The sequence below is a fragment of the Benincasa hispida genome, chromosome 11 (assembly GCF_009727055.1).
Source record: "Benincasa hispida cultivar B227 chromosome 11, ASM972705v1, whole genome shotgun sequence".
Classification (NCBI taxonomy): Eukaryota; Viridiplantae; Streptophyta; class Magnoliopsida; order Cucurbitales; family Cucurbitaceae; genus Benincasa; species Benincasa hispida.
The window spans coordinates 13,840,750-13,858,085 of NC_052359.1; positions in this window are offsets into that span (position 1 = coordinate 13,840,750).

The window sequence follows — 17,336 nt, forward strand, 5'->3', positions numbered from 1 at the left end:
GTTTGTAATATCGACTTGAGATCAAATATTCGATTCTCTTATTATATGTATTAAAAAAAAAAAAGTAACGTGATGAAATATGTTTAAACATGTTTCCCTTCTATGGAATAATCAATGAGGTTGTAGTCGAATGCATGCATGTTTTGAGTTTCCATTTCGTCTTATTTTGTTTTTGTTTCAAACTAGCAAAATTCTAAGTTTTCGGTGGTTTTTTTTTTTTTTTTGAAATGGTATTTTAATTAAAGTATTGGGTGGGGGATCGAACCTCAGACCACGAGGTTAATAGTATGAATACTATGTCAGTTGAGCTATACTCTTATTGACAAATTTTCGGAGGTTGATAGCACTCCAAAAGTGCTAATTTTAAGACTCCTATTTGAACTAGTTTATGCTTAAAGTAAATTCTATGATGTCCTTTCAAGTGTTTGTAATGGTGATGAGATATGTAATTATTGAATATATATACCAGGAAAGAAAGTGAAGCAAATTGAATATTAAGACATAAAATTGGATTTAATTGTATAGATAAATTCATTATTTAGAAACTTTCAAATTGGATTGAAACCTCAAATTAAAATGATGTTTCATGTATAAACTTAACATGTATGAAAGTTAAATTTGTAGTTTCTTCAATTTGAATGAGTTATGTTTGATTTTTGTCAAGTAATAACTCAATCGAGTTAAAATTGATAAATGTTTCAATTTTCATATTTATTTTATTTTATTTTATATTTTGGAGAGTTACTAAGCCTCTAGCCTATAAATAGCAACTTGGTTCTTCATTTGAAGCATCTCATTCCGAAGTGAAGACTTCTACCCTTTCTTTATTTTTTTTCTTTTGTTTTTGAGTTGAGTTGAGAGCAAGTATCCAAGAGTTCTGCCAGATTTGATTAGTTCGAGGTTGCAGTTCTGCTGGAGTTAGTCGTTAGTATCCTATTGAAACGATTGCTATAGTCTACTTGCAGCCTATGCAGAGTGAATAATTGTCTTTAGGACAAAACTTATCAGAAGCATGCCTTAGACTATAATAAAGGTTTTGAGGTTCTTTCAACACTTTGGTTATATTCATATCCAATCCTTGTTACATCATCTAGCTTAAGTTTGAGTTTAAATACTATACAACTGTTTCTAATTAAGGTGTAATCAGTTTTCTAGTGTATTCAGTTCATATATATTCCATTTTTCCCAACAATCTGAAGACAATTAGTATTTAAACTGATGGCTACTGCAAACTCCTCCATCGATGTTTTTACTTCTGTCATGATGGGATCGTCCATTGTCAAACATCATGATGCAAAACCAGAGAAATTCAAGGGAGACAACTTCATGAAATGGCAAGAGAAGATTATCTTCTATCTCACCACACTGAATCTTGCTCACATTTTAAAGAAAAATTGTCCAATTACTCCAAAGCTACGAAGCAAGCATGGATGCGTTTGGACTTCCTATGCTGGAATTATATACTTAGGAGTCTTGAAGACACTTTATATAATGACTATTGCAATGTTGACAGTACATCAAAACTATTGTGGGAGGCATTAGACAAGAAGTACAAGTTGGAAGATGCTAGTAAAATTCATTGTGGAAAAATTCTTAGATTATAATATGATTAATACCAAGTTGGTAGTCAATCAAATGGAAGAATTGCAAATTATCGTCAGTGATTTGCAAAGTGAAGGATTAGACATCAGTGAGCCATTCCAAGTTGCTATGTAATTAAGCAGTTGCCTCCTTCTTGAAAGGACTTCAAATGTTATCTTAAACAAAAGCAAAAGGAATTATCCATGGAGAACCTTGCAATAAAACTCCATATAGAAGAGGATAATAGAAAAGGAGATAAAACTCCGCACGAAGCTGAAGCCAAGGCTCACATTGCTGAAGCTTCAAAACATAAACCCAAGAAGTAGAATTTCAAGAAGAAAAATGTGAATCATAAGTTAAGGAATGATGCTAGCAAGTACATTCGAGGCAATTGTTGTGTTTGTGGTAAGAATGGTCATACTGTTGCAATGTGCAAGCACAAGAAGGGACTAAAGGGAATTGAATCATGGTGAAAGCACGTAATTGCATTCTTTGATTCTTGAAACAATTAAAAATACAAATAATTAAGAGAAGGTTAAGCAACATACCTTTGCCGATCCACAAACACAACAAAAAAACTCTTCATCGAACCAGTAGTCTTGTTCTTAAAATTCTTCTACTTCCACGAGATCTTCCTTGCTATGACTCAAGCAAGGATCCGACTTATGGAAACCGCTTCTTGAAAGAATAAAGGGAATACGGAAGAATAATTTTCCAAGAACTTTTCTAAGAAAATTGAGAAAATTTCTAGATGGAGAATTTTATAGTAATCTCAGAGATTATTGTTGTAGAGGGTCTGTTCATAAGGGCTCCCAAGGGCCATATTTATAGCACTCTATGAGTTATCCTAATAGGGTTACTCCTAATTCTATTAGGATAACCCTTTTACAAAGATTTCAAATTAAATATTTAATAATATCCAATTTTAACAAATATCTACCAAACTAATATCTCATATAAAATGGTTTAAAATATATAAATCATATGTAAATATTTATATCTTACAAAATTTTTAATTTGAATCTCGTCCAAATTAAATAATTAATTATTTTAATCCAATTCAAATTAATTAATCAATTCTTCCTCCAATTATTTAATCCAAATCTTATTTAAATTAAATAACCTAATTATATGGATCTTATCCAAATAATTAATCATTTAAATCATATTCAAATAAATCAATTCTCTCATCCAATTAGTTCAAATGTTGTTCAAATTAAATAGTTTATTTATTTATATGGATCTCATCCAAATGAATTAATTCTCCATGTTATAAAGTTATAATTTTGAATCTCATTCAAATAAACTTTATAATAAATCATATAGTTAATCATATCAAATACCATTAATATTTTCCCTCATGAGTTTGAACATTTCAAATTTTCTTTCAACATAGTTGATCTTTGTTGGTCCTTGGTGAGCTAGCAATGAGACTTTATGGATCTATAGATTATAAGCTCTAATGATCCAAGATTAATAAATTAAATTCTTTAATTAAATTAACCTTCATTCATTAATTACAGGGCAAACGACTATAGACTTGTAGATAAACTCTTATGCACTATAGGATAAGTTGTGTCCATGGATATAATCAATATAAGCAAGCTGATCCTTTACGAATTGTTCATAATTACAGTTGGGTTAAATATTCGTTTTACCCTTGTAATTACCTTTTTTCTTTTAGTACCATAGATTCCTCTAATGAACAACTTTTTTTATGATCCAACCATAAACTAAGTCCCTCTCGAGCCATGAGAGAGTGGGACCCTTTGTTCAAGACTTGAAATCAACACTTAAGGGAACTACTCATCTACTTACCCTATACGGGCTAATTATATCTTGTGAAGTTATGTTCCCAACTCCTCATTTAGTCAAATCGTTAAAATGGTAAGCTTATTGAGTCGAGAACTTGGGTCACTCTCACCCATGCAAATCAAAGAGTTAACCTCATAAACAGGAATTCATAAATCACTCAGGATTAAGATCAAGTCAAACATGATCATTCTATGATATGTTAATCTCATCAATTAACGTATTTACAAAGAAAGACTAAATATTCCTCGGTCCGCTCTTATAAAAAAAATTTTGTATAAGATACTTCTACTCACATGTCTCCACATAAATGGTTGGGATCAAATCATTTGTAACTATTACAAAGTGAGTCGTATCCATAGTGTCACTAGGATAAGACACCCAACCTTATTCATATACTATAGACCTTTGAGGTTATCTCTTGAACATGATCCACCTTGTATGTTAACTTTTGAACATACTATAGACCTTTTAGGTTATCTCTTGAACATGATCCACCTTGTATGTTAACTACATGTTGTTCAAGACTACATATGATAACTTTGATTTTTTTTGGTTAATGGATAAATTAATATTGCATAAGTACTAATTAAATTAAAAACTAATTAATTATGAGGCTTTAGGGCACAAAACCCAATATATGATAGCCATTCCAAGTTACTACTGTGATTGAGAAGTTGCCTCCTTTTTGGAAGGACTTTAAATGCTATCTCAAATATAAGTGAAAGAAGTTATCCATGGAGAACCTTGCAGTAAAACCCCGTATAGAAGAGGATAACAAAAAAGGAGATAGAACTCCGCTAGAAGTTGAAACCAAGGCTCACATTGCTGAAGCATCAAAACTTAAACCCAACAAGTAAAATTTTAAGGAAAAAAATGTGAATCATGGTTCAAGGAATGATGCTAGCAAGCACATTTAAGGAAATTGTTGGATTTGTGTTAAGAATGGTCATACTGCTGCATAGTGCAAGTACAAGAAGGGACAAAGTTCCAACAATCAAGTCAATGTCGTGAAAAATGACGAGTTGGTTGCCATCATTTCTGAAGTAAATATGGCTCAAGACATCAAAGGTTGGTAGATTAATTCTAGTGCTATTAGGCACAATTGTAAGGACAAGTCATTGTTCGTTACATATGAGAAGATGGCAATGATAAGTTGTATATGGAAAATGCTTCAACTGCCTCTGTAGAAGGCAAGGGAAATGTCCTATTGAAATGGACTTCTGGAAAGATACTTACCCTCAGTTATGTGTGACATATGCCAGAGATTCGAGAGAATCTAGTGTTAAAAACCCTATTTAGCAAAAATGGGTTCAAGCTTGTATTTGAGTAAGATAAATTTATTCTAACAAAATGGGTATGTATGTGGGGAAAGGCTATCTGAGCAATGACATTTTTAAATTGAATATAATGGCGCAAATGCCAAAGAATAATAATAATATCAACTCTTCTGCTTATATTACTGAGTTGTGTGATGTATGACATTCTAGATTGGGATATGTCAATTACCATTCTTTAAATAAAATGGTAAGCTTAGGACTATTTTTGAATTTTAATATTGATAATAAACACAAATATGAAGTTTATGTTGAATCAAAGTTTATTAGAAAAACATTTTCGTCTATAGGTGGTGAATCAAAGTTTACTAGAAAATCAACTTGAGAAGAAAGTAAAGGTGCTCAGATCAGATAGAGGTGGTGAATATGAATCATCACCACTTTATGAATTTTGTGAAGTTAATAGTATAACTCATCAAACTACAACACCTTATACACCACAACAAAATAGTGTGGATGAAAGAAACAACCGAACTTTGAAGGACATGGTTAATTGCATATTAAATAGTTTAAGTTTACCTCACAATTTGTAGGGGGAAGCTTTGTTGATAGCAAATTTTATATTAAATAGAATTCCAAATAAGAAGACTAACGCCCTATAAAGTGTGGGATAAAAAGTTACCCTCATATAAAATGCTAAAAGATGTGGGTGTTTGGCAAAGGTACAAGTTCCTTTACCAAAAAGAACCAAACTTGGACCTAAGACAATTAATTGTGTCTTTATAGGCTATGCAATGCATAGTGCTTCTTATAAATTCATGGTGATTAAATAAAAAATAATTGATAACAATAATAATACCATAATGGAATATATTGAAGCTGAATTCTTTGAGGATATATTTCTTTTAAAAGAAGAAGGACACAAAATTATTGGTGCCAAAAGAATTAATGAGGCTAGCTTTTTGAAGGGTCAAGACGATCAAAATACTGAGTCCAAACCTAGAAGAAGTAAAAAAAGCTAAGAAACCTACTTCTTTTGTGTTTGGTTGTATGTCCTAAAACTTGCAGTTTATGATGTTAAACATTTTCATCAATAAAAATGTTATTGACATTTATTCAATAAAACTGTTGTTGAATATGTAAATTATACTTTTAAGACTAAATCCAAGAAACTAAGATCCATGGTTGTTACAAGGATACTTGAATCTTATGTGGAGACATAAAGATGGATCAAGTTCGAGTAAATAGCCAAAACGGTCTATAGTATATGAATAAGGTTGAGTACCTTATTTTGGTAACACTATTAGATACGACCCACTTCGTAACTAGTACAAACGTTGTGATCCTGAATCGTTCATGTGGAGACATGCGAGTTGAGGCATCCTCTGTAAATAGTTTGTATAAGACTAGGACCAAGAAATAAGTCACTCTTACTTTATAACATTGCTTACTGTATAAGACTCACTGTATCAAATCAATCACCTAGGTAACTTGACCTTAATCCTGAGCTAACTATGAACTTCTGTTTATTCAGGATTATCCTTAGATTTTCATAGGTGAGGGTTGGCTCAACAGCGTCGGCTCAATAAGCATCCCATTTTAGGGGTAAGACTGGGTAGATAATTCGGGACATAGCGTGCAAGACGGAATTCATTCCTACCCGATTTAGGGATAGTAGAGAGGTTGTTCTCTTAAGTGATGATTCCAGGCCTTGAACAAGGGACCCCACCCTCTCATTACACTACTACAGAAATTGGATTACTTAACGTTTTTCCAATGTCAAGTAAAGGGTATACTTGACACTTATAAAAGCGTCAACTATTCGAGTGTCAAGTATAGTGTGATAACTTGACTCCGAAAAAACGTCAAGACAGATGTTTCTTGATACAATTTTCGTGTCAAGAAATATAATACACTTGACACTGGTGGTATGTCAAGTTTATTGATTCTTGACATTGATTACGTATCATATATGATAATTCTTTGACCTTTTTATGTGTCAAGTATATGTGTTTTTGTTTTCAAATTAAATGCCCTAATCGATATTCACATTTTCTGCCTTGTATTCCAACAATACAATTACATCAACTAAATAAACATTATACATTTAAGATTTATCAACTCAATATATTCACTAAAAATCCATATGTTCAACTATGATCTTTCATATGAACACTCCTCAGAAATTACAACAATATTTTTTTTTCACATATACATGCACAAAATAAAATCTCAACTATTTCTTTTGTATACAAAACTCGACTTTCAACAAACACAAAAGTGACAAATTGTTTAATAAATAACCTCTCAACAAAGTACATTATTTAATCTATACATTGAACTTTGAAGTCTAAAGATCGAGAACTAAAGGTCAGGCAAGCCATGTTTAAGCAAGTCAACCTGCAAAATAGAATAAAGGGCAATAACATAAAATTTTAAAATATATAAATAAGTTTTAAGATACAACAACGACAAAAAGTCAAGCACATTCTAAAATTTAAAATAGAAGAATGCAGATACCTTTCCCCCAACTTTCACAACTTTCACAAAAATAGAGAATATTGGAAGCCCAATCTTATCTACAAGCAATAAAAAATTTCTTTAAAATTCCATTCACCAAAATAACCAATTAATTCCAAATAGATTACCCAAAGTGTGGCTTAATTCGAATGCCACTTCAAAACTACAACAAAGTAATCCAACCTACGAAAAGTTCAATAATAATGGTTACAAAACACAAATTCTAGCAACTATGTAATAATTCCAAAAGAGTTTCAAGGCCTTAATACGTATCAAAATATCCAAACATCGTTAACTTTGTTGGACAGTGACTCCAATCCCTTGAAATCTTTGAATTGAATATCAAAAATTGAAAATAACTCAATTATTAGACCAATACTTCAATGGGTAACAAAGAACGATTAATACTAACCTCCAAACTTACCAAAACCTTGCCAAGATCAGTCTCAAACCTATTGGACAGCAACTCAACTCCTTCCAACACTTCAAAATCAATCTCATCATCAAACATTCAAAAAAAGAAAATCATTATAGAAGATGCTACATTAAAACCCAATCACAAATTCATTCAAATACATCCAAAACACTTACCCGAAGTGTTTGATTAAATCGATTATTCACTTGAGCCTTGACCAACTTTCTTGAAAAGAAAACAAAAGAGGAACAAGAACACTCATACACTGATTTATTTGTCCAGTCTGAATATACATCAAACCAAAGTTTAATAACAAGTTACTGAAAGTACCAAAATTTGCAAAAGTCAAAACCTTGCAACCCCGCACAGCATGCTTCCAATCTTCAAACTCCGCTACAACCTAAATCTATAACCCAAACATAATGGGTTTTTATCAGAACTAACCCAAAATCAAAAAATAATCAAGATTATGCATATAAACCCACAAAATTACCAAACATTATCCAAAACAAGGATTGGAGGCATTCGGCTACAAATCTGGCAGGGCTAGGGCCGTTCGGCTATAGATCTGGACGGGGCTAAAGCGACAGAAGCGACAGAAGTAGTTTGAGGCGTTCGACTACAGATCTGGGTGGGGCTAAAGCAATGGAAGCGACGGAAGCGATAGAAGCGTTCGACTACAGATCTGGGCACGACTGAAGCGACGGAAGCAGTTGGGACCGTTTAGCTACAAATCTGGGTGGGGCTGAAGACTCGCGAACAACGTACACAACTGGCTGGCTAGCGCGACTGAGCAGACGATGGAATGAAAAAATCAATAATAGTGGCACGAAAAAGTACGAGGATGGAGGGAGAGGGCTCTCGGGCACACGGAAGGAGAAAAAGAATTTTGGGGGAAGGAGAAGGTCGTGAGTGAGATAGTGAAGGATGAGAGAAAGAGTTTTTAATTTAAGAGGGAAATGAAAATGGGAGAGGAAGGGAAACAAAAAATGAAGATTAAAAAAATATATACTTTTTATATTTTACTTGACATGAAAAAGTACAACTGTCAAGTAATTAGATTTTGTAGTAGTGCAGTCACTTAAAGTCTCTACACGATCACTGAGTAACACTAGACAATCACCCATAAACACCCCGCGATTGCTTACCCGTAACTACAAGATCGCTTACAAAATATTACACGATCGCTTACCATTTTCTATACGATCGCCTATTAAATGCTATACGATCACCTACCAAATGCTACACGATTGCTGAGCTCTACTAGATGATTGTTTAGCTCTGCTACAACGATCGTGTAGCAGAGCTAAGCGATCGTTGAGTAACACTAGACGATCACCTATAAATACCCCGCGATCACTAACTCAGAACTACACGATCGCTTACCAGTTTCTATACGATCGTCTACGAAAAGCTACACGATTGCTTAGTAACACTAGACGATCGCCCACTAACACCCCGTGATCGCTTATCCGGAACTACACAATTGCTTACAAAACATTACATAATCGCTTACCAGTTTCTATATGATCGCCTACCAAATGCTATACGATCACCTACCAAATACTACACGATTGCTGAGCTCTACTACATAATCGCTGAGTAACACTAGATGATCGCCCATAAATACCCTGCGATCGCTTACCCGGAACTACACGATCGCTTACAGAATATTACACGATCGATTACCAGTTTATATACGATCACCTACCAAATGTTATACGATCATCTACCAAATGCTATACGATCGTTGAGCTCTGCTACATGATCGCTTAGCTTTGCTAAATGATCGTTGAGTAACACTAGATGATCGCCCGCAAACACCCCGCGATCGCTTACCCGAAACTATACAATCACTTACAAAACATTACACGATCGCTTACCAGTTTCTATACGATCGCCTACCAAATGCTACACGATCATTGAGCTCTGCTACATAATCGCTTAGCTCTTTCTTTCTTGATATGGACATAATTGGAAGCCTATAAAATATCCAAAATATTTCATCAATCTCCGCTTTTTTAACCTTTTTACTTGACATGAAAAAAATGTCAAGTAAGAGCTTCTTATACTTGACACGTGAAACGTGTCAAGTAAGACCTTATATTATTTGACACGAAAATTGTGTCAAGTAAAGGTTTGCATGAAAATATCCGAAATATTCCATCAATCTCCACTTTTTTAACCCTTTTACTTTACATTTTTTTGTCCAAAATCATATTACTTGACGTTTTTTTCCACGGAAACGTCAAGTAATTAAAAACTACAAGTTTCAAGTAATGTAGATTTTGTAGTAGTGTTGGCCCGAGAAGGACATGGTTTAGTGATTGACTCACAAACCTATTATTCATTAAAGGATCAATAAGATTTAAGGAACAAGATGTAATTTCAGGGGTAAAACAACATTAGACTCAGTCGTTATTACGAACAACCAGTGAAGGGTCGACTTATCAATAGTTTAGAAACCCTCTTTTGTGAAAAACTAGTTTTAGCATGCTTTGAACTCAAATTAAGTGTAATTAGAGTGCTTAATGATTATGTTTGCTTCTGCATTATGCATGTTTATTCCATCATTTTGGACCTAATTTTATAACTTATATGATAAATTGTGATCCTCGGACTTTTTAATAAATTGTATCATCTCATAATGCACTTATTGGAAGGAAGCTATCTGGTTGATTTACCTCCTGGAAGTAAACCAATTGGGAGCAAATGAATTTTTAAGAAAAATCTGAAGGTTGACAACACTATTGATAAGTACAAAGCTCGTTTGGTAGCTAAAGGATTTCACTAAAAAGAAGGGTTAGATTTCTTTGATACCTATTCTCCAATAACGAGGATTGCATCTATAAGAATGTTAATTGTTATAGCAGCTTTACAAAATTTGGAAATGTACCAAACGGATGTAAAAATTGCATTTTTAATTAAATGGAGATTTAGATGAAGAAATTTATGTGGAACAATCTGAAGGGTTTGTTGTTAAAGGACTTGAAGATGAAATTTGTAAACTTGTTAAGTCTCTTTATGGGTTGAAATAAGCACGTAAACAATGGCATGAAAAGTTTGATCACACTATATTATTAAATGAATTTAAGATGAATGGGTGAGATAAATGCGTCTATGTTAAGACCATAGATCAAGAGTATGACATTGTTTGCTTGTATATGGATGATATGTTAATAATGGACACAAGTAGAAGTGTCATTGATTCCACTAAAAGGATGTTGAAATCCAACTTTGATATGAAAGATCTTGGTCTTACTGATGTTATCCTTGGAATGAAAAATAACAAAAAATTCAAGTAGATACATATCTCAATCTCATTATATAGAGAAAGTCCAAAGAAAATTTGATCATTTTAAGATTATGCTGGCTATTACTCCATTTAGTCCAAATTGTAAGTTGGAGTAAAACAACGATGAAAGTGTATCTTCTCTATAACATTTTAGAGTTATTGGTAGCTTAATACACCTAATGAATTGCACAAGACTCGATATTGCCTATTTAGTAGGAAGGTTAGCAAGATACACTAGCAATTCTAGGCATAATCATTGGAAAGCGTTAGTTAGAGTTCTAAGGTACTTGAAGTACACTTTAGACTATGGATTGCATTATACGAGGTATCCACATGTACTGGAATAATTTAGTGATGCTAATTTATTTTCTAATAGCATAGAGACTAAATCAATCAGTGGGTAAATTTTTACCTTAGGTGGAGCAACTATCCTGAAAATCTTCAAAAAAAAAAAAAAAAAAAAAAAGATGTGTATAGCAAGCTCTACTATGGAATCAGAATTTATAGCTCTTGATAAAGCAGGAGAAGAAGCTGAATGGCTTCGAAGTTTTCTTGAAGATATTCCATTGTGGCCAAGAATAATGTCTATATGGAAATTCACAACATATTAGACACAGACATAATTCGATAAGGCAATTGCCCTCTAATGGAATAATTTTCATTGATTATATGAAGTCAAAAAATAATATTGTAGATCCTTTGACGAAAGGATTGTTAAAAGAGCAAGTCATATATACATCAAGGGAAATGAGGCTAAAGCATATGAAATGATTTATCTAGTGGTAACCTAACCTAGTTGACTGAAGATCCCAAGATCTAGGTTTAATAAGCAAACTAGCTGGATAATTTATAGTTGACACACTAAATAACTTATATTTTATTCCCATTTCTATGATCTTCTAGGGTGTGTGATCTGTTGATGTTAATGTTATATTGATATCTTGTTTTACAAGAGTTGTAATGACAGGATGCTCTTAATCAATATTACCTATATGAGAATAGATGTGGGGTCGCTTATATGAGAACTTTTCAATGGCTTATGTTCTCTAAAACTCATGAATTCAGGATTTTGTCCAGAACCAAAATGGACATAAACGTATAGAACTCAAAGATACAAGATGAGTTGTATATGATATCTATAATCTCAATTCACTAATGAAAAAGATTGTTCTAGAGCTTAGTCCCACAATTTCTCCGGTAAATTTGATGGATGTTCAAGGCTAGAAGACTTCTAATACACAACTTGGTCTGTTTGCTCTCAACGGTTTTTGTTTGATTTGAGTTGTGTGTAGTCTCAATTCATTAATGAGAAGGATCACACACACACACACTCCTATAAATAGCAACTCAGTTATTCATTTGAAGCATTCCATTTCAAAGTGAAGAATTCTCTTCTTTCTTTCTTTCTTTCTTTCTTTCTTTCTTTCTTTTGTTCTCTAGTTAAGCTGAGAGCAAGTATCCAAGAGTTCTGTCAAATCCAAGCAGTTTGAGTTTACAGTTCTACTAGAGTTAGTCATTGTATTCTGCTAAACGATTATTGTTGCCTGCTTGCAGCCCGTGTAGAGAAAATAATTGCCTTCAGGACAACGCTTATCGGAAGCGTGCCTCAACTACATTTTGGAGTCGACAAAGGTTTTGAGGTTCTTTCAAGTTTTTTGTTATTTTTATATCTAAACCTTGTTACATCATCTGACTTAAGTTAGAGTTTGAATACTATATAATTGTTTCTAGTTGAGTTCCATGTAATCAGTTTGCTAGTGTATTCAATTCATATATATTTCATTTTCTCCAACAGTAATGAGAATTAAGAATTGTTAAGGTAAGGAACACAAAAACGTAGCCTTTGGAATATAAACCAAAGGTAAGGCATGAGAAGTACCAAATAGAAGCCTAAAATAACTAAAGTGTACGTATAAAACATTCCACGTTTCTAGGGAGAGGCACAACACTCTAGACCTGAGGGTTAAAGTCGCGACACTCTCCCAATTGGCGCTTGACAATGTTGTAAGGTAGAGAGCAACCATCACAAGGATATTGGAGATCGTTGTCATGCTTCAGATATAAAAAGACACTTGAAAGCCCTCAATGCTGCCAGGCGATAGTGACAACGCTGGTAGCATTGCAACACTCTCAACCTGTTTTTCTACTTATGCAGCTTTCAATCATGTAATGAAAGGGTAATGAAATTCAGTTCGAGACTAACTTAGAGCAAGAAAATAATTCAGAGAATAATTTGAGAGTTGAGAAGTTGTTGCAGAACAATCCAAAACTTGAAAGTGCGAATCATGAGTTTAACAAGCAATCTCATGATAGAGACTGTATCAGTTCGACTAGTCATTGCTCTTTTTGCGATTTTCTTTAATTTTTGAAATAGTTGAGTATCAACTTTTATTACTGTTGTACGATCGTGGTTAGCTTAGTTTAACCTTTTACGGTATTGGCAATATAGATTACAAGATGTTGACGCATCTATTACTTGTGAGCTAATAATTCGGTCATGATTTAAGACCGAATCTTCGGATCGTGTGGAAGAAGAAGTCCACACATTGCTATTTTTAGTAAGCATTAAATTAGTGATTTGTGGTTATTTTGTTGTTATAAATATAGGAATTCCATTACTTTTCTTTCTCCCGCTAGTATATTTTGCTTCTAGAATATTTTGTTTTGTCTGTTTTCTTCAAATATATATCAGAGTGCGTGAGATTTTTTTTTTGTGTAGATCCCTGGTTTTTAAACCAACATTTGGTATCAGAGTCAGGTTGTCTTCTCATCACAGTTTTCACCATCCAACGAAGATGTCGAGCGTCTCGCAGCAAGCGAAGAAGAACGGCGGAGTGTCAATTCTCTACCCGATGTTGACTCCTCACAACTACACGGTGTGGGCGATAAAGGCGGAAGCAATCCTCGACGCCCAAGGAGTTTGGGAGGCGATAGAGCTAACGAGAGGAGCCGAAATGGATGTGAAGAAGGACAAGAAGGCGCGCGCGTACATTCTCTAATGCATCCCGGAAGACGTGCTTCTACAAATTGCGAAGAAGAAGACCGCAAAGGAAATATGGGATAGTATCAAGACGAGGTACTTGGGCAGCGAGCGGGTGAAGATGGCGCGAGTTCAAACCTTGAAGAGCGAGTTTGATGTTCTTCAGATGAAGGAGACCGAGACAATCGATAAGTTCGCGGGAAAAATTAGCGGATTAGCAAGCAAGTTCTCCACCCTCGATGTTGCACTTGAGGATTCATCATTGGTCAAGAAGCTCCTGGACTCCGTCCCTGACAAATATTTCCCCCGTCGTCATCAGAATCGAGCAATTCCTAGATCTCGAAACCATGCCATTTGAAGAGGCGATCGGACGAATGAAGGCGTATAAGGAACGGACGACGCGGCTCCGAGGAAACAATAACAACTCCGATGGACAACTTCTACTTACCCATGTCAAGTGGAAAGCAAGACAGAAAGGGAATAATGGTGAAAACTCTTCGGTGAACAAAGGACACGGATCCGGTAGTAGCGATCGCGGAAGATGGCAAGGATGAGGACGAGGTCGTGGTCGTGGTCATGGCGCGGAGCATCAAAATAGTGCAGGAGGCACTAGCAACACCGAAAATGGCACTCGTGATAAAAGTCACATAAAGTGCTTCACTTGTAACAAGATGGGACATTACGCGTCGAAGTGCCGCGGAAAAGGTCGTGACGACGAAGCTCATCTAACTTACGCCACCGATAAAGAACCGGCTTTGATGATGGTCGTGCCCCAAGAGGGGACACGCACTAGACGTGATCAGAAGGATGTCGTACTACTTAGCAAAGAGCGGTTGTTGCCGGAGATGTATCGCAACGACAAGAATGGAGAAAATAATGACGTTTGGTACCTTGACAACGGTGCTAGCAACCACATGACTGGCCATCGCGAGAAGTTCCAAGAATTGGATGAAAGCGTCATCGGGAGGGTGAAGTTGGGCGATGGATCAACGATTTAGATCATGGGAAAAGGAATGGTCGTGTTTGAGTGCAAAAACGGTGATCAGAAGACTCTTCAAGAGGTGTACTACATTCTAAAGCTACATAGTAACATCATAAGCCTCGGACAAATGACAGAAGATGGGAACAAGGTGCAAATGGCGAGAGATGCCATGAAAGTGTCTGATAGGAGCGGGAAGCTCTTGATGTCGATGAAGTGAACACAAAATCACCTGTACAAGATAACCTTGAAGACGATCAAGCAAGCCTGCCTTCTGACGAGCCTAGAAGATCCAGCATGGTTATGGCATGCGAGACTTGGCCATGTCAACTTTCATGACTTGAAGCTCATGGGCGAGAAGAAATTGGCAGTTGAAGTACCACTAATGACTCAACCGAACAAGTTATGCAAAGTGTGTGTGATTACCTAACAAGCGAGGTTGTCGTTCCTGCGCCAATCAACCTATAGAGTAGAGAAGCCACTAGAACTTCTCCATGCCGATATTTGCAAACCGATTTCACCGTGTACTCTCGCTGGTAACAAGTATTTTCTGCTGATCGTTGACGATTCCACAAGATGGATGTGGTCTGTACATGTTGGAGGCAAAAAAGTGACGCTACTTCGTAGCATTTCACAGAAATTCAAACTCTTGATGGAGAACAAGACAGAGTAAGAAGAATCGAATGCTCTGGAACGGATCGAACGCGCTGGCGAGTTCTGGAACTGTTGGAGTTTCACTTATTTGCGAAAAAAAAAGGAATCGGGCAGTCACACCTAACTGCCTCTCATATTCACCGCCAAGCAGTCAATGCGTCGTGAGCGTCGTAACCACACCTGGAATGCTATGACGAGATCACTCCTCAAAAGCATGTTACAGCATCGTGCAGCAAGGTTGGGAGAGGCGGTGAGAACACTGCGGTTTATGCTGTTAAATTCGTCTCCAACGAAGGCCCTTGGAGAAGAACGCACACCCATTTAGAAGCTTAATGGGGAGCAAAGCAATCTTGCTCAACACTTGAGAGTGTTTGAGTTGTGTGCCATATGTAAGAAACACAACCCCTCTATCAGAAACTCGCACGATCCAAGCTCGTTCGATGTATATGTTTCGTTCGAAGGAAGAATGCAAAGCCTCATCGCTTATATGACTCGAGCTTGGAAAACTTACAATAGTAGAGATGTCGTTTTTCAAGAGAATCTTGAATGGGTTTGGAACGAAGGCGTAATGACGGCCAAGGAGATTTCGGTAGTTTCAGATGATGGACCAATTTTATTCCGACGAGGTCGATAATATGGAGGATACAGAAACCGGGGTAAAAAATGCTACACCACAAGTAGCCAGGATACCCGAAATTGGAGAGACTAGTCCATCTACTCCATTGACAAACACACCAGTCTGTCTAAGATCTCTCGCTGACATCTACGCCAACACAGAGGAAGTTGTAGGCGGTGAAGAACAAGAAAATGAGGTGATGATGGTGGTGTTCGAAGAACCGACTTGCTATCAAGAAGCTACGATTGAGGCTCACTGGTACGAAGCAATGGAGAACGAACTGAAATCCATTGAGAAGAATAACACATGGAGTCTAACTGAGCTTCCACCAGGACATAAACCCATTGGTTTAAAATGGGTGTTCAAATTGAAGAAAGACTCTAATGGAGAAGTTGTCAAGCATAAAGCAAGATTGGTTGCTAAAGGCTATGTACAAAGACAAGGCATCGACTTTGAAGAAGTTTTTGCACCGGTTGCAAGAATTGACACCGTTCGAGTCATTTTTGCACTCGCTGCAAACCGAAATTGGGAGGTACACCATCTAGATGTGAAGTTGGCGTTTCTAAATGGGGAATTGGAAGAGGAAGTATATGTTACTCAACTGGAGGGATTTGAGCTTCCAAACCAGAAACACAAGGTGTATAGGTTGTCGAAGGCTCTCTATAGATTGAGACAAGCTCCACAAGCTTGGAACATTCGACTTAATAAGAGTCTCAAAGAGCTTGGCTTTGGGAAATGCACTCAAGAGCAAGCAGTCTACACAAGAAGAGAATGAGAAGAAAGTGTTCTTGTTGGAGTGTATGTTGACAATCTCATTGTAACGGGAAGTAGCACCGAAAAAGTCAACAAGTTCAAGCAACAAATGATGGCAAAATTTGAAATGAGCGATTTGGGTCTTCTCTCTTACTACTTAGGGATTGAAGTGGAACAACAAAAGGGTCGAATCGTGCTCAAACAACCAACTTATGCCAAAAGAATTTTGTCTCAGTTCGGAATGGCTGGCTGCAATGCCACGAAGTACCCGATGGAACCCAAGGCACAACTTCACAATGACATGGAAGGAGTACCAATTGATGCTACGGAGTACAGAAGCATCATTGGTTGTCTTAGATACTTGCTGAACACAAGATTGGATCTCTCGTATGTTTTTGGGATGGTGAGCGGGTATATGGAAAGGCCTACGGCCATGTATCACAAGGTGGTCAAG